The following is a 19,110-nucleotide window of genomic DNA, read 5'->3' on the forward strand; positions in this document are numbered from 1 at the left end:
AAGTTTAAAAGCAAAACCAAGGTCTGGGGACAGGCTTGGGGGTAGGATGCTTGTCTCGCTTGGAGAAGGCCCTGGGGTTCATTCTCAGAACCACAAATAAAATGCAAGTAGATAAAATAAAGAATGAAGTGTGGATATAAACACGAAAAAGCTTAAGTTTGTCTTTAAGCACACACAGTGAGGTGTGCTAGTCTGAAGGCCAGGAGGCGTGGAGGCTAAGCAAAGGCCAGCACAGGGGGGAAGGTAGCAGGGCCACCCATGAGGAAAGGTCACCCACAGTTGTTCCTGGCACCCTTGGGGCTAACCTGCTCGCCACTGGCCAGCCTGCCCCGTCCCCTGTCCTTACCCCTGCTGCCCTCCTAAGACTGGCCAGGTACACCACTGTGAGGGCCTCGTGGGGCCTGCTGGGGGTTCAAGTTTATCACTCTGCACACATTTGAGGGCAGATTTTTTAATTTTCACCTCTCACCCTTGGCTCCAGCCTTCTGTGCTGCTCATCAGGGCCCAAGCCTTTTCCATTCTAACTGAGGGGCAGTTTCTAGTGAACATATTCAACTTATTCCCACGTCTGTGGAACCCCTGGATAGTAAGTATGTTGCCAATCTTCTACCCAAATATGGAATTTCCTGGTGCTTCAGCTCAACAGCCTCCCACACATAACATACCCTCTCACACACCTGCGGCCCTCCTCCAAAGGGTGCAGTCCAGGCAAGTTCCCCAGCCTCCTTCTAAATTGCTCCCACAGGAATTCTGTCTCCTGCCATTCACCAAAGCAGGCAAATCTATTATTCCTAACACAGTGAGGATGGAAACATTCTAACTCACTGGGCCGTAGTGGAGCACACCTTTAATCTCAGCACTTGGGAGGCAGAGGCAGGAGGATCTCTGTGAGTTCGAGGCCAGCCTGGTCTACAGAGTGAGTTCCAGGTCAGCCAGGGCTACACAGAGAAACCCCGTCTTTAAAAACCAAGAAGTAAAAGATTCCAGCAGTTGCTGCAGTTGATGGATGTCCCCCTGGCCTTAGTCAGGGTTCCTATTGCTATGATACAACACCATGAGCAAAGGCAGCTTGTGGAGAAAAGGGCTGGTTCCACCTCACAACTCTTTGGTCACACTCCATTGCCGAAGGCTGTCGGGGTAGGAACTCAAGGCAAGAACCTGGAGGCAGGAACTGAAACAGAGGCCACTGTCGATGGCTTGCTCAGCCTGCTTTCTTAAGGACCCTGTGCCCAGAGGCGGCATCACTCCTGGTGGGCTGGGCCCTCCCACCTCAGTAACTCATTAATAAAAAGGTCCACAGACTTGCCTCCAGGCCAATCTTAGGGAGGCGTTTTTTTCTCGACTGTGGCTCCCTCTTCTTAGGCAACTCTAGCTTGTGTCAATTTGACAAAGCAAAGCAAAACAAAACCCAATCAGGACATCACTGAACCCAAGGATAGGTTTGGGGCTGGGGGCGGCTCTGTAATAGAACACTTCCTTGGCAAGCGGAAGGCCCTAGATCGGATCCTCAGCATGGTCAAAATGAATGAATAAAGACACAGAGTATATGTTATGATATGTGGACTACATCTGAATAAAGCTACTGTTGAAAACAAATAAGACCTTGACTTCCCCTTGTCTGCTACCCGTCGGCCATGAGCTCTAATATGGTGTAAGAGGTTTCAAAGTTTAGTTTACATAAAGGCAATCAATAAACACATGAGGCAGAGTTCATCAGAGCAAGGAGAAATTCAGTCCGATTTTTCTGAGCTTTTGTTCAAAAGCCATCACAAAGTTCAGTGAGTGAAAGAATGGATACAGTGTCATAGCTAGAATATATTATATTAAAAAAGAAAGAAAGGAAGGAAGGAAGGAAGAGAGAGAGAAAGAAAAAGGCTATTTCTTGGCATGTGCTTTAGAGTACCAGATCCATCAGCCTCGATCTTCAACACCCTCCCTTTCATGTGGTGGAGGCGTGGTTGCCATGCAGGTGGTGTTGGGAGACATGGAGCCTGGGTAAGAGGTGGGGCCTAGTGAGAGGTCGGCAGGTCATGCCCTGAAGGGAATCATGGGACCCCAAACTCCTTCCACTCCAGCGCCCCAATTCCCTGGCTATGAGTTGAGCATTTTTTCTCCAGTATGTGCTCCTGATGTGACATGTTGCCACAGGCCCCATGCAGGGCCAACAAATCTGAGACTTCTAAAATTCCAAGTCAGGACAAACCTGGTTTCTTTATAAGCTGATTATTCCAAGACCTTGTGAGTGGAAGGGAGAGCTGACGCACACACAGTCAGGTCCAGAAGAAACTTGGGACAGAGGGCTATCTCTGGTATCCACTAGCAGACTGAAGTGCATGTGGCCTCCAGGCTCCCTCAGTACCACAAGTACCTGTTACAGAGTCCATGCTGACACCCTGGCTCTTCTCAGTTCCTCTCACCCCACCCTTGCCCTAAACTTCTCCAGGTCATGGGCTTCCCTCCTCCAGCCGCTCATTCCCTTATAACTCTATTTCGGTCGGGTGCTCTCCTGGTCCCCTCTCTCCTGGTCCCCTCTCTCCTGGTCTCCTCTCTCTCTCTTGGTCCCCTCTCTCTCTCCTGGTCCCCTCTCTCTCTCCTGGTCCCCTCTCTCCTGGTCCCCTCTCTCCTGGTCCCCTCTCTCCTGGTCCCCTCTCTCCTGGTCCCCTCTCTCCTGGTCCCCTCTCTCCTGGTAGGCTCTTCCCCGCCTCCCTCTCTTCTCACGGCCAAGTCCAGTCTGCTGGCCATGTTCGGTTTACTGCTTTCTCTTTCTGCTCTGGACTCTTGCAGATGCCTCTGGTTGTCTCTCATATCTACAACAAAGACCTGCTGCTTAACCTTGCCTTGGAGCAGCCATATCATCAGTTTATACATGTGGTGCCAAAACACACAGATTTGAACAACGTGTGGGTGACAATTTGGATAAAAATTGCAGAACCGCTCCTGATTCTTCCCATTCCCAAAAGAAAACCAGGCCAGTATGGCTCGGAGGTGTTGCCTTGAATTCCAGATGCTTCAGATGCTGAGGCAGGGAGATCACAAGTTCAAGGCCAGCCTGAGTAAAATAAGACTCCATCTTTAGAAAGAAAGACACACACACACACACACACACACACACACACACACACACACACACACACACACACACACACACACAGAGAGAGAGAGAGAGAGAGAGAGAGAGAGAGAGAGAGAGGTTTTGTATGTCGAAATGTGCAATATAAATCTAATCACATTCTGGAGCTAGGCATGGTGACATGTCCTGCAATCCCAGCATGTGGGAGGCTCAGGTCTCAGGGGACAGTGATCTTGGGACCAGCATGGGCTGTTTAGCTAGACCCTGTCTCAAAAAGCAAAGCCAAGCAAACAAATTTAAAGTTTTTATTTAAAAATTTGTGTCCAGTGTTTCACCTGCGTGTTTCCAAGTGCACTTCATGCATGCAGTGACCACAGAGGCCAGGAGAGGGAGTTGGGTCCCCCGGAACCGGAGTTACAGATGTTTGTGAATCACCTGGCTGGTGGTGGGAGCGGAACTCTGGTCCTCTGTGACAGCAGCCAGTGCTCTTCCCTGAAGAGCCATCTCTTTGAACAAACACGTTCTAAACCCACAAACCCCAGACACATCCAGGCTGCTGTGCTGTTTCCAGGTTTCCAGCAACTGATGGAAGAGTCTATCACTCATAAAGTCCAAAGAAGTATAAAATGCAACTCATATGTGAAAAAGCCATGAAAAGACTTCATTTCCCAATTGCATAGTGGACAAACAAGATTTTATTCCATATTCTGTCCTGTCCATGGTAGTGTTTCATAACAGATTAGAAGCACTGATAAATACAGAATGCATCTTTCTCCTCTTAAGCCAGACATTAACAGATTGACAAGACTGTGAAATAATGCCACCCTCTCCCTATAAGTTAATATAATAACCTTTGACATATGCTAATCAGCTAAAAGTGCTTTAGCCAGTGAATGGAATCCCTGTGATGGAATCCCAGCACTGGGAAGGCAAAGGTAGGCGGATCTTCATGAGTTCAAGGCCTGCCTGGTCTACACAGTGAGTTCCAGGACAACCAGAGCTACTTAGAAAGACCCTGTCTCAAAAATACAAAAAGAAAAGGAAAAAGTGTCTTAGTGGTCTTACTTAGTTTTAAATATGTAAAGGGACCCAGACTAGAACCTCTCTATGGAGTGTAGTATGCACTCACGTACCCCAGGATGCTAACTAAACATTAGACTAATGAAGCATAGCAGAACCTTTCCTGCCGTGTTTCCTTGTATCCATCTCTCTCTTTTCCTTTCCTTTTTAAAGAGAGAGTCTTAAAAGATCAGGTTGGCCTCCGAGTTGTAACACTCTTGCCTCAGTCTCCTGAGGACTGGGATCCCAGGCATGTTGAACCATGCATGGCTTTCTGTACGTTTCTATCAATGTGTGTTAATTTTGCATTACAATAGGTTTCACTGTGACATTTTCAATCATATATAAAAAGGACTTTGATTATAATTATCCCATTATCCATACTTGGCTCCCCTTCCAGTGGTCCCCTTCTTGGCCCCTAACAGTAACAATAACCCTTCCTTTGCGGCTCTTTCTCTCTCGGTCCACATGTGAGAGCACACACACCATACTTGTTCATCTTAACTTGTTTAACATGATGATCTCCATTCCCATTTTTTTTTTTTTGCAAATGACACAGTTTCATTCTTCATGGCTACACAATTCTTCCCACATCAGCCAAAAGAGAGCTACCTTCAGCTAAGGGATCAGACCATACCAGATGAGAGTCACCTCCATCCGGGGACCAGACCCTGCATTTATTTTGGAGGTGAGCCTGAAGTAGAAGTAGTCAAGAGAGACTCTATTTCCTGTGTGGCTAAGGATGGAGACTGCTTGCCCATCCTGGCCTTTTCAATAGCCAGGAGTGGCCAATGGGAAGGCAAAGGCCGTCGTGCTGGTGCAGAAACCTGTTAGAATCAAGGAACCAGCTCCAGCAGCAGGGGAGAAAGTGGTCTTTCTCTTCCTTAGGCCTGGCTGGGTTAAGATGGTCGAGATGCACATTGGCATCCAAGGATGAGAAGGCTGGATGGCTCACTGAGAACAACTGTGGGTTATAGAGATAGGGTCATGACTCACATCCATGCTGTGTGCGCAATATTCCTATTTTGAGAAGACAGCAGTTAAAGTGATAAACTGGAATTTACTTGGAACAGATGATGGCGGACCTTTAGGGCCCTTCTCACCCTCTAGAAAAGCGTTTCATGGCAGAATGCTAAAACTTGAGTGTCTTGTAGACTTATGAAAGCATCTGAAAGAATAGTAAAAATAGCAGTTAAGGAGTTTAAATGAAGACTCCCCGAGTAAGTGGGAAAAGGTGCTCCCAGGAGCTGTAAGACTGATGAATGAAAATCCAAGGGCCAAAGCAACCTTCTCAAGAGTTATTGGCCAGGGGAGGATCATGAAACCTCCAAACACAAAGGCTTCTGCACTGCAGTTGATTGCGTGCCTGAAGTAGAGGTTAAGAACTTTGCTGAAGACATCTCACACTTTCATTGCAGAACAAGGAGAAATTCTAAGACTGACCTGGAAGCCTCCTCCCTCCCGGAAAGCACTGTACAGGCTACTGGAAAGACTTGTCACTAACGGTCCTGCTTCGTTTGGATGCTGTGTGCTGCAGCATCCATATTCCAGGCAGAATGCGTCTATGGAGTAGGACAAGAGTGCTCACACTGTTATAGCTGCAACGACTACTTTCTTAGTGGATTAAGGTCCACTCCACAGGAAAGAATTTACATCTGATTCTGTAAGTCGGGCAAAGGCTTTGTTGGGAAGGTCATAGGCCCAGATACGGAGACCACTATTACTGCTTTGTTAAATAAGTAGATGTGATGTGACTGTTTAACTCCCTTTTAGACATTTGCATTCAATCCGCAATGGAGAGAAACTTTTTAAAATTGTTTTTTTTTGTTTTTGTTTTTGTTTTTGTTTTTTTGTTTTTTTTTTGAGACAGGGTTTCTCTGTGTAGCTTTGCACCTGTCCTGGAACTCACTTGGTAGTCCAGGCTGGCCTCGAACTCACAGAGATCCACCTGGCTCTGCCTCCTGAGTATTGGGATTAAAGGCGTGGGCCACCACTGCCCGGCTAATTTTTTTTTTTAATAGTGGGAAGTGTATTATAGACACCCATAACCAGCCAAGCTCTTAAGAACGGATGTGGCATAGTGGCTGAATATTTAGCCATGGATGGAAGAAAATAATCAGACATTTATAACATTCCTTCCAGCTCAGGAAACATCACGGAAGAAGGCATGGAAAGTGTGTAAGAGACAGAGGAAGGGAAGGAAGGTTGTGAAACTATTTCCTCTGAAAGATTCCACCAGGCAGGGAGGCTCATTAAAACTCAGGAAGTCAACAGAGCTCATCAAGCTCAGGAAGTAACTCAAGTCTCAGGAAGTTCCTAAAACTTACAGGATTTACAAGGCCCCACTACAAGCTTGTATAAGCAATAGCAACTGCTCTGGAAAGAGACTTTCTGATGTGCTAAGCTGTCTGTAAATTGTGCAGGGAGCTACAAGGATTCAGTTTTCACAAGACATCACCCATGCTGGGATAGGCTTTCTGGTGAGGCAACTGCTGTTGATTCGCCCACACTCCTGCTAGTAACCCCAGTGCAGCTGCTGGCTCAGTGAGCTAAGCTTGGATGGAATCATTTTCTTGTTCCACCATTAGTGCTCTTTCTTGTTGCACAGAGATGTTTGTTCATGTCTCCCCGGGGAAAGTCATACAACATTTGCGTTTCTTGAGTAAGTCCCCTATCATTAAGCCTAATGTTCTTGAGATACCAGCGTATGGATGTTTGTTATTGTATTAATATTCAGTCGTATGGAGAAACTCTATAAGAACCTGTTAATCCTGTCACTTACTGATCTATATTATAAGATTTAGGTGTGGGTGAATAAATCTGCCACCCAGTCATGAGCAAATCTTTGCCTGACTATGCATTTAATTTTCTGGGGAAAGTACTTGGGAGAAGGATCCACTTAAATAGCAAACATCAAACTGTTTTCCACGATTATAACAGTTTACACTCTCATTGAGAATGTCTGAGCCAGGACTGGAGAGATGGCTCAGCAGTTAAGAGCACTGGTTGCTCTTCTAGAAGACTCAGGTTTGATTCCCAGCACTGACGTGGTGGCTCACAATTGTCTGTAACTCCAGGTCCAGGAAGTCCAATGCCCTATTCTGGTCTCTGTGGGTGCCATGCCCACAAGTGGTGCACATACATACTTCTAGGCCAAACACCCAGCACATTAAAAAAAAAAGTGAACAGTTCCCTGGCATTCTCAACTAACAATATTGTGAAGCTTTTGTCTCCCTTCACAAGAAGCTCTCTAGAAACTCAGCATGTTTGGTTGAGGTGTTCTGGATTCTAGACACTGGCAGTTGTCACCTTCTAGTTAAATCTCTGCCTCCTTGGGGTGTTGGTTTGTGGCCTATTTTCAGCGAGCTGCCCCAGGGACTGGAGAACCTGTCAGACTTTAGTCTCCCAGCATCAGCAGCTGAGACTCAACCCGTAGACTGCCTGGGAGGCAGGGGTGTGGAAGCAGCTCAAAGACGAACCCATGCTCAAGCTCTTGATGCTGGGCCAGCCAGCCATGTCTGCCACAGGCCACCCTCAGCTTTGCTGGTTTGGTTGTTGCTAGAGCTGGAACCTAGGGTCTCCCAAGAACATGTTGCTATTACTGGGCTACACTTGGGGTTCCTGGGGTAGGTTCTGAGGTAGTCCTAGAAGTTATTTCTGACCCCTAAGAATCTCTCTTTGCTGAGGCTTCCCTGGGTTCTCTCTGGTAATCCAACAGTGCAGGGTTTAGCCAAGAGGTTTGCTTCTCTTTTAAGAACACCCGTGCTTTCCAAGCTGGGCATGAGACCAGCTTGGATGCTCTGCTCTTCTCATTTCTCCTTTCCACTGTAGAACCATCATTCTACAATCAAAGAGGGTGAAATCGGCAGCCTACCCAACTGCCATAGAGCCTTCACCAAGTCCAGCATGGGAAGGAGAGCGGAGCCCTTGGCTGCTTGGCCCCGCTCTCCTGGAATCTGCCACTTCAGTATGGAGCAGGTGAAAGGGATGAGAAAAACTGGTGACGTGACTCTCAGGGAGATGTGCTATAGCCCGAGGCTGGGAACCGGGGCATAGAAAGTCGTATGCTCTGGCACATCTGCTTGCTGATGCATGAGTGGTCCTGAGCTGGGCCTGAAGGGAGGAAGAGCAGGCCACGGTTCAGGACCTGGAGGCGTCGCTGCCCTCGTGTGGTTCATGTTTTCTTGGGTAAAATATTTGTGTACTTCATGTCCCTACTTCTGGAGATACCAGACAGTTGTCAAGTTTTGTAAGATTTGTAGCAGTCTTTATTGCTTCATTGGAGTTGGACCTGTCATGACTCACACCTCCACTCTGGAAGCCAGTTTCTGAAATTGGATCTTCTTGTGCCTTTGTTTCACCCATCCATTCCTCTGGGTTTTCTTGTCTGTACTACAGAACTGTGGGCCCTGCAGGCGGTTTCCAGGCTCCCCTGTCAGCTGGATTCTGAGTTTGGATAGTGGAGACAGAACAGGGAGGGGGGCCTGGGAAAGCCGGCCTCTTCTCCCCTCCTTTCTCCACCTCAGGCCTGCTGCGGTTTGGGCTCCAGGTCCTGCCGGACAGACCCTGGGTGGCTCTGCTGTCACTGGGTGATGTGGTGCTGAGGTCCTGCTGTCTCCTGCCCGAGGAGGAGGCCTTCCAACCGAGGGACAGTGTCCTCCCTGTCCCCTACCTGTCTCTCCTTTCCTGTCGTCTGATGTATTTGTTTCAGTGGTTCTTGATATTTTTACTTCCCCACATATATTTAAAAATCACCTTGTCAGATTACACAAGCCCCATTGGAAGTTTGGTAAGAATGCACTCAATACACAGGTCAGCTGTGTGAGCAGAGACAACTGATTGGCATTTCAGTCAATGAACAATGTCTATTAAATGATTTTTCGAGTCTCTCGCGTCATTAATAAAATATTAATGTTGGTGCTGGAGAGATGGCTCAGCTGTTAGGAGCACTGGCTGTTCTTCCAGAGGACCACATGGTAGCCTACCATTGTCTGCGACTCCAGTTCCAGGTGACGACACTCTCTTCTGGCCTTTGCAGGCACCAGACACACAGATGTTGCGCTGCTTCTTCTTCTGCTTCCTCCTCCTCCTCCTCCTCCTCCTCCTCCTCCTCCTCCTCCTCCTCCACTCCTTCTTCTTCTTCTTCTTCTTCTTCTTCTTCTTCTTCTTCTTCTTCTTCTTTTTCTTACTTCTATTAAAATGTATCACGGGGACTGGAGAGATGGCTCAGCAGTTAAGAGCACTGGTTGCTCTTCCAGAGGACCCGGGTTCGTTTCCCAGAACCCACGAGGCAGCTCACTGTACATAACTCTAGTCCCAGGGACCCCTTGGACACTGTATATGTGTGGTGCACAGACATACATTCAGGCAAACACTCATACACATAAGATAAAAATAAATGTCCAAATTTAAAAATCATCATTGCCTTGGAAAATTAACATACGTGAATTACCCGTACACATATGCAGGAAAACCCCTTATATACATAAAAAGTAAGATAAAATAGTGCTATGGGGCGGAGTGCACTGCTCAGAGGTAGTGTGTGTGTTGTATCATGAATTATTCCCCTTCAGCTAAATTGTTGATATTTGATATAGAAGATCTTACACTTCTTTGTTAGATACATCTTAATGTTTTTCTAAATGTTATTTTTCTATTTATATATTTCTATTTTCTATCTTTCACATTTGTGGTTGAGAGTATATAAAAATACCCAAAAGCTTTGTACAATAGTTTTCAACATAGCAATCTTGCAAAAATATTTCATTTGATTCTGACAAATCAGTTCTGTTGGTATTTGTAAACAGATGCTTCCAAAAGGCCATGGGTCTTATCAACCCCCTGCCCCCCCCACACCCTGTTTCTTTTGAGGCTATCACATGCTTTCCTCTTTTAGTCTGCCTTTTTTTTTTTTTTTTTTAAGATTTATTTATTACATATACACTGTTCTGTCTGCATGTATCCCCCGCAGGCCAGAAGAGGGCGCCAGATCTCATTACAGATGGTTGTGAGCCACCCTGTGGTTGCTGGGAATTGAACTCAGGACCTTTGGAAGAGCAAGCAGTGTTCTTAACCTCTGAGCCATCTCTCCAGCACCCCCCCGCCCCCTTTTTTTAATACTGAATTCCAGAAGGCATGGTTAATTAGTTCCTTGGCTTTCTTGGGATAATCACGGAGCCCAAATCTTGCACAGAGGCCCTCGCTTGCAGCAAGCCGTTAGCACAGTAGATTTGCAATGGATATGTGAGGTGTGGAAAGCCCTTGACTTGAGGGTAAATCAGTCTTTCATAATGCTCTTTGCAGTAAGCAGCTCAGCTGAGGTGGGGCATCCCTTCAAACCAGAGAGGCCCAGCATCTCGGGAAGGCTGTGCACCAGTGGAGACGGGCAGGAGGGGGCATTTGGGTGCACAGACTCTGGGACTAGAGAGCATGTGGAATTAAAGATGCCAGCAGTAAATGGCACATGATCCCTCCAGCACTGGGCAGAAGCAGCTATATTGAGGGATGCTAGAAGAGCAAGGACCACAGGCAAGGTGGGGTTTCCCAAACACTCCTGAGTCTTCTTCAGCTGCAGTCAATTTTGGAAGTGTCTGAAAATTCATATAAGCTAATTTTCTAAGGCAGTGCTAAACTATAAAAAAATGGAGATTTTATTTATTTTTATTTTATGTTTATGAGTGTTTGCCTGAATGTATGTCTGTGTACCGTGTGCATGCAGTGACCAAGGAGACATCAGATCTCCTGGGACTAGAGTTATGGATAGTTAGCCACCAGATGGGTGCCAGGAAATAAAGCCAGGTCCTCTGGAAGAGCAGCCAGTGCTCTTAACTGCTCAGCCATCTCTCCAGTGCCCAGTGATCCATTTTAAAAGAAGTAAGAGAAGCCATTTATTGGGAAATAATTATTGAATGGATGGTATATTCAGAAATATAGAACAAAAATTGTTGTGATTAGGTTTGGTTGAAGCAAATAAGGGATGTTTATAGGAATTTCTGCTCTACAAGCACATTTTTAAAAAAGATTTATTTATTTATTATGTATATAATGTTCTGCATGCACGTACACCTGCATGCCAGAAGAGGGCGCCAGATCTCATTACAGATGGCTGTGAGCCACCCTGTGGTTGCTGGGAATTGAACTCAGGACCCCTGGAAGAGCAGCCAGTGCTCTTAATCGCTGGGCAATCTCTCTACAAGTAAATTTTAATAAAGCTTCCTATAGGCCAGTCCTTCTCAATACCAGTATTAGTTTCAGTTGAATCATTTTGAAATGATCGTTAAAAAAAAAAGAAAGAAAGATTGACGATCTATTGTGTGATTTTTTCCTGGAGATCACCTCAGATAGGGCATCAATGACAGAACAAAGGAACAATTGCACATAACTAGCTTAGTGGACCAGTGCGTGTATTGGGGTTCCTTACAGGAGAAGGGGTACGGATTATTACAAGAACATGCGTGACTGCATCACGTAAGCCTGCCCCCAGCATGGGTGATGACACGTAGAAGTTGCATCCCCTGGGCTCTCTGCAGAGCTTGCAGGCAGCGCAGCATGTGAGAGAGTTCTACCCTGGTCCACACAACCTTGATTGCAAGATTCGAGGAATGATCTGAGCTGTCTGTCTGGGAGGACAGAGGCCAGGCAGAGTGCTGGGTACACAGCCACGATGCAGGCTCCAGATCCCGTGACTCAGGTATGCCAAAGAAGTGTGGGCAGCTGCTCCCAGGCAGGCGGAGTCTAGCAAGAGCCCTGAGTTCAGGTGCCTGGGCAGCCCAGCCGTGTACCAATGGATGCTATGCCAGTGAGGCAGGGTGTTTGGGGTGTGAGGAACTCTCACACAGCAGATGAAGGAAATGGAGTTTTGTTGAGAGGATTTTGAAATAATCAAAATGAAGAAGAATTTTTGGTGAGGGCTCCAGAAGAAGGCACAGAAAGAAATACTTCTGGAAAGTGCTCAAAAACTACTAGAGTGACAGGGAGTACTGGTGCATTCCTGTAATCCTGGTACTTAGGATGCAGAAGCAGAGTGCTGCCCCCTTCATAGTACATACATACACATACATACATACACACATATACATACATACATACACATACATACATACACACATACATACATACACACATACACATACACATACACATATATACACACACATACATACATGCACACATACATACATACATACACACATACATACATACATTGATTCAGTGGGAAAAATTCACTTTCAACTCTCACCTACTTGCTTACTCTGCCACAATGTACCTCTGTCAAAGGTGTTTTACAAAGCCAGTTTGATATAACAAGGGAACACATGCATTTAGATTTAGCATGCACTTCGGAGATTAGTTCATATTAATACTTCTAAACCTGTGTTTTTAGCAGCATCATAGCATAAAGATATGTTAACTGGATGTCCCATGATTTCATTGTGTTAGTTCAGGGTGATTTTTTTTTTATTGTTAATATGGTACTTATCTCTAAAAGATAAGAACTCATAAAACTATAACACTATTATCACACTTAATATTTTAACAATAACTTTCTTCTGTGTATCCAGTTGATCTTGGAATTAACTTTGGCCATGTTGATTTTTTTTTAAAACCATGGATCAGAGTCTTTAAAAAGTCAACACACTGAAGTTGTTTGGTGCTGTCCTTCAAACACCATTAGTTCACGGGTGACATCTTTCTTTCGGTTCCTCGCAGCTTCTGTGTTAAGGCCCTGGGTCATTGTATAATCGAGTTCCCAAGGCTGCCTTGGCTTGAACCTCTGTCCTTCCTAATTCTCCACAGTGGGGGTCTGAGCCAGGACCTGACCGGATATGGTGACCGGTGCATGTGATCGGATGTGCTTCTCTGTACGTGTGCATGTGGTGTGGTGTGTGAAGTGTGTGGTCCTTTTATTAGCAGATGTTCCACATCTGGATGTCTTTCTGTCATCTTAGATTTTCTTTTTGGATGCAGAAGTGGTCATTCATTTCAAAACAACATTCCCTTCTTTTGAGCAGTACTAGTTGATGGCTTCCGTGACTGATGCAGAACTGAACAACTGTCAGTCATGGGAGGACAAATTCCAGGGTCCTCTTCTGTTTTCACAAGAACATTTTGTTCTTCCGTTAGATTTTAGGTACCACACAGTCTTCATTTTTCCCAGGTCTATCGGTTTTAGAAGGCAGCCCCCAAACGGCTCAGTGACTGACTTGCCCTGTGCCAAGACTCCCACCAGCAGACTTGGAACCACCTCCCGCCTCTACTCCACTTGGCGATCTTCCCGTCCTTTTCTACTTTTTCCAGGGACTTTGGCACGGGCATGGCATGCCTAATGGCAGTCAGGACCCGCATGTGCCCACAAGTCTCCTCAGAACCCGGTGGCGCCCTCTGTGAGTCACACCAACCACCCTTTCTAAAGTAGAACTTGGACGGAGACAGGTGGGACTTCAGGGAGTGGCCGCCAACACCATCTCCTTCGAGGCCTTGGACCCAGACGAGGGACCGGAGCCATGGGGAGTCGCGTGTCCCAGGGAGATTTTGAGCGGGTCCACACGGATGAGCGGCAGGGGAGCGGGAGTTCTTGGCGATGTCCTAAGGCGCCAGCAGTCCTGGATGTGGCTGCTTCAGGAAGAGGCCAGGGGTAGGGCGTGACACACTTTCCCTGAGCCACATTACGGGCTTGAGAAGGAGCTCATACCTGTCCCTGGACATGGGCATTCCCAGCAGGACCTGCTACTAGTTAGGGACAAGGGTACCCAGGGTTGGACCTCCCTCTACCACATCCTCCAGCTAGGAGAGTCTGTGGAGTTATCCAGCGCTGGAGTGTGTTGTTATACCCACCCTTGACGCAATTGACTCCGAAATACTACTATTTATTTTTCTGTCCAATAGTTTAAAAAATCAAGAAAGCAAGAAGGTGCTAATTGATACTTATCCCAACACTGAGCTTTCCCCACAGATTTGCCATCACTGAACCCTCTCACTTCAGCTGGAAGGAGCTCATGCTTCTCTATGAAAACAAGACACTTTCCAAGCAGGTATCAAGGCTGCTCAGCGTCTTCTGGGGCTGGCGGTGGACTGAGCTTGCTTAGGGAGGATAAGAATCTGCAGATGCATTGACATTATCTTTAAATCGCGAGGCTTCTGGGAAGAAAGACATGATAGACAGGTTTAAAGGCTACCACCTATATAATTTATTATATTATATCAATTATTACATTATTATATAATGAATCACAAATTCATTTAAGGCTTTATCCACAGTCTTATTCCTGAGTGTCTATAGACAAAGGGACAGAGAGGAACTTCCTCCAATTTCAGCCAGCCATAGTGCCGCTCCTGTGTGCACACTTCAGCTGAGGGCATCCATCTGTACGAAGGGAAGCTGGGACACAGAGGCCACTCTGCTCCTGAGTTTGTACTGCCATGGAAGCCAAAGAGCAACACCATGCCCAGCCGACTCTGTTTCAGCACCTCCTTATTCCCACACCTTGTCTGCTGACTCACTGTCAAGAGTGGGTGCTGGAGCCCAAAGGGAGCTGCTGCCCTTCACTTCACTGCCTCTCGAGGAAGCATCTGGGTCCACACCTTCGGCTGGACAGGGGATAAATATTTTAGTTCTCCTACCCCTGGGGCTACCAGTGCCACAGGCTCTTGATACTACATCAACAGTACTCAAGGAACCCCTGAACTGTCCCATCGGGGCCTCCCATCATATTGCAGAAATAGTTACACAGTGAGAAACGCCCCCGGGGCCCCTCCCCCACTGCTACAGTCTTCTTACTCTTTCTTGGCCCCTAGAGAGTGGGTCTCTCTGACTCCACCATCATAAGCATTGTGCCCAAAGTCATCCATCTCAGCCAAAAAAGCTATATCATATTCTTTAGCTAAATAAAGATAGTGTTGAATAACAATGCACACTTCAGCTCACCTTTAAGATAAAGCTGCTTACTGAGAAGGCTACTTCGCAAAAAATGGTACAAGGGACTCAATTTAGGAGCATCAGAAAATTGGAAACCCAGTAACATGATGGCTTCAGAAGAACAAACTGTCTTTCTATTAATATAGCCCATGGAAACTGATATGGGTGTAATGCCTGATAAAGAGCTTAGGAGAACTGGCCAAGGGATATAGCTCAGTGACAGAACCACATGTAAGGCCTTCTGTTTAATCTCAGTAAAACACACACACACCACACACACCACATACACACCACACACACACACCCCACAAACTCACCACATACACATACGCACCACACACACACACCACATACATACCACACACACACCACAAACTCACCACATACACATACACACCACACACACCAAATACACACACACACACCACACACCAAATTATACACACCACATACACATAAACACACACACCGTACACACACACCACATACACAGAGACAGAGACAAAGAGATATATTGATAGAGAGACTTTTATGGATTTATTAAGTTTTAAAATTTGTACGTATGGGCATTTTTGTCTGCATGTATATCTGTGTATCATGTGAGTGCCTGAGGGGCTAGAAGGTGTTGGATTCCTTGGAACTGGAGTTACAGATGGTTGCAAGTCATCATGCGGTACTGGGAATTGAACTGGGTCCTCTGGAGGAATAGTCAGTGCTCTTAACCATCTCTCCAGCCCCAAGACAGATTTTTCAAAAATGATTATGAAAAATTCAGTGAGCTCTGAGAGAGTGAGCAAGACCATGATAGCAGGAAGAAAATACCCAACATAAATGAGAAAAAGAATGACAGGAAACCTTGGGAAGAGCCCAGTAAGAGGGGCTGGGGAGCCGATGGCTCTGTGGTTCAGTAAGAGGGGCTGGGGAGCCGATGGCTCTGTGGTTCAGTAAGAGGGGCTGGGGAGCCGACTGTTCTGTGGTTCAGTAAGAGGGGCTGGGGAGCCGATGGCTCTGTGGTTCAGTAAGAGGGGCTGGGGAGCCGATGGCTCTGTGGTTCAGTAAGAGGGGCTGGGGAGCCGATGGCTCTGTGGTTCAGTAAGAGGGGCTGGGGAGCCGATGGCTCTGTGGTTCAGTAAGAGGGGCTGGGCAGACGGCTCTATGGTTCCAAAGTTGTAAATCATACACACAGTGGGGTACGTGAACCTCCGTAAAGAAGAACAGAATTCTGAAATACGTAGATAAATGGATGGAGCTGGAGCGAACTGTGTTAGGCAAAATAAGATGGGTAAGTGCTGTGTGCTCTCTGATACGTAGATGCTAATAGTTGATCTGAAAGCAGCAGCTGGAGAAGGGATAGGCATGGGATGGAGGTTAGAAAATGGGAAGCTGGATTTGAAATGGGCAGGCTGTGTGCATGGTGGAAACATTATGGTGAACCCTATTCATATGTACAACTAACACTGTTTATAACACGGAGGATAATTTTTTATCGCTATTGTCATTTCTTAAATTTAATTTTTTATTTGATGAGTATGGGGGTTTTGGCTGTACTTATGTCTGTACATGAAAAGAGGGTGTTGAGTCCCCTGGAACTCGAGTTGCAGATGATTATGAGCTGCTCTGTGGGTGCTGAGAATTGTCCAGGTCTTCTGAGGGAGCAGCCAGTGTTCTTAACCCCTGAGCCATCTCTTCAGCCCTTTTCGTAGTATTTTTCAGTGAATTAGTGACATTACCTTTCAAAGTCTACCAAAGTGCTGTTCTCAGAATCTTGCTCTAATTTGAGAACACGCAACTAATCTTTAGGTTCTGAAAATGTTTAGATATACTTTGCAATGCTTTGGTCTTTGGTTTCCTTCAATACATTTCTCAATCTACGCTTAAAGTAATAATGGGTTTTTTGTTAAAATTTACATTTTATCATCTAGAATATGGGTAAATATTCCTTTGTATTTTTCTACAATTGTTGCATCCAATTTCATCTATGTTCTGTCTTTTGTCTAAGAACAAGATCAAGCAATAAATATATTTAGAAAATGAATAAGTTAATTATGCATTATGCATCTTTACTATGATTTAGAGAGGGAAAATATAATTAATGTGTTAATTCAATTGTAAGTTCTTAATATATTAATTTATACTTACTTATAATCACAATTATAGTTTTCTTTATTTCTGATTTCTGTTTTCCCCCTATAGCAAAGTATCCAGAGGTAAAATCCTCGATGAAACCTGACCCCCACCTGATCTGGAGCACAATTGTGATGATTCTTCAGGTTTGTAAGAGCAATTTGATAATTGATAATAAAGAGGAGAGAAGCATCCGATCAAGGCTGAATGATAGGTTCAGCCAGTCCTCAAATTCTTTGCCTCAGGTTTCCTGTCCCAGCTGCATAGTCTCTCCCATCGTCTGTGTGCATAGCTGCATTTTCACTCAGAGCACCCACCCCTCCTGGCTCAGCTGCCCCAGGCCATTTACAAGTCTTTGGCTGGCTTATGGCAGTTTACAAAGCTTCGCTTCCGCTTGGAGTGCAGTCACTGGCTAGAGGAAGAAAATCTCAGAAGCTCGGGCCTTGGTGTGTGAGCTGGTTCTTAGCTCACTGACCTGGAGTCCTGATGCTCTGACTGCCAGTGCAGGGGAGGTGTGTGTGTGTGTGTGTGTGTGTGCGCGCGCACGCTACATGATGGCTGCCATGCCTGAGCACTTAGCTCCTCGGGTTGATCGTGTGGATACCGTACCTACGCACTCCATTTCCTACGTGGCTTTCTTCCAGAGAACTGTGTGATTATTGATCATGTGTTAGGAAAACTTCGGTCCTACTTGAGTATCACATCATCACTCCCCGAAATGCACACAATGTGTGTAATGTTTGGTACTTTCCTAATCTTCATTTAGTATTCCATGTATTCTGGCACAATTCCTTCTATCCTGTGACCTCACCGATGTTAGAAAATCAGATACTGGTCCAAGTACCGGGAGCTGAAGGGATCTATTGCAGCACACAGGTTACCCACATGACAGGAGCTGGGAGCCAAATAGGAGACAGGGAGAAAACTGTCCCTCAATTACCTTAGCACCAGCATTGCCCAGCGGAAGCAGAGCCACAGAGGCCCTGGCTGCCTGGAGCTGACACCCATACTTCAGTAGGTAAGGCTTGACGCAGAGAAAGGAAGGGAGAAATCCCTGGCTTCTCCCTTCCCTCTAACCTCTTGGGTCCCCTGTTAGCCAAACTCAGCCAGAATCCAGGTGATACAGAAGCATGCGGGACAGCCTGCAGGGCCTGCCTCTTTGCTATCTGGAATAGGAAAGCTCTAAGAAATGGCAGCAGGGAATGGTCAGAGGGCAAACTGGCATGGTGTCGTGCAAATGGCCCAGGGTGATCTGGAAAAAAAAAGTTCCCCATTTTACTTATTAGGGACATGTAAAACAAAGCCTCAAAAAAAAAAAAAAATACAATTTCAGGCACTTTACTTCCAGAATGGAGGTGTGCTAGCTCTGTGCATACATAACTGAAAAAATTTTATAAAACTATTAAAATAGCCACTTACAACCTCTAGAGCAGTACTTCTCAACTTTCCTAATGCTACAACCCTTTAATATATTCCCCCATGTTTTGGTGACCCCCAAACATAAAATTATTTTTGTTGCTACTTCATTACATAATTTTTGCTACTTTTATAAATTGTAATATGAATGTCTGATTTGCAACCCCTAGAAAGGTCATGACCCAGAGGTTAAGAATCAGTGCTCTAGAGACTGACCCAGGGACATACAATGCATAAAGAAATATTTACTCAAGAGAATCTGAATTTTGGTATGGACAGCAAGCACCCATAGTCCATCCTTTCTTTCTTCCAGCTCAACATGACAGCCACTACATCCCAGGCAGATTAAACCCAGTAACAGGCTCCCAACCCTAGTTCTCAGTCTAGGGCTCCCAAGTTACCTTGCAGAGGCAGATTGCCAGCATTTTTTACCCCCTTCCACCTCCTCTATACTGCAAAGGCTAAATTCCTAGAGGGTGAAGCCAGGCAGTCAAAGAGTCGCTCATCGTCCTGTCTCTGGCAAAGC

General features: G+C 45.9%; 1 protein-coding gene across 2 annotated transcripts in view; it reads right to left on the reverse strand.

The window, feature by feature from the left end:
* LOC128110072 (epoxide hydrolase 1) overlaps positions 1 to 19,110 on the reverse strand; it is an 88,766-nt gene that overhangs the window by 30,751 nt on the left and 38,905 nt on the right. The gene's annotated exons all lie outside the window — the stretch shown is intronic.

The sequence above is a fragment of the Peromyscus californicus genome, unplaced genomic scaffold (genome assembly GCF_007827085.1).
Source record: "Peromyscus californicus insignis strain IS unplaced genomic scaffold, ASM782708v3 Scaffold_14__1_contigs__length_90479793_seg_2, whole genome shotgun sequence".
Lineage (NCBI taxonomy): Eukaryota > Metazoa > Chordata > Mammalia > Rodentia > Cricetidae > Peromyscus > Peromyscus californicus.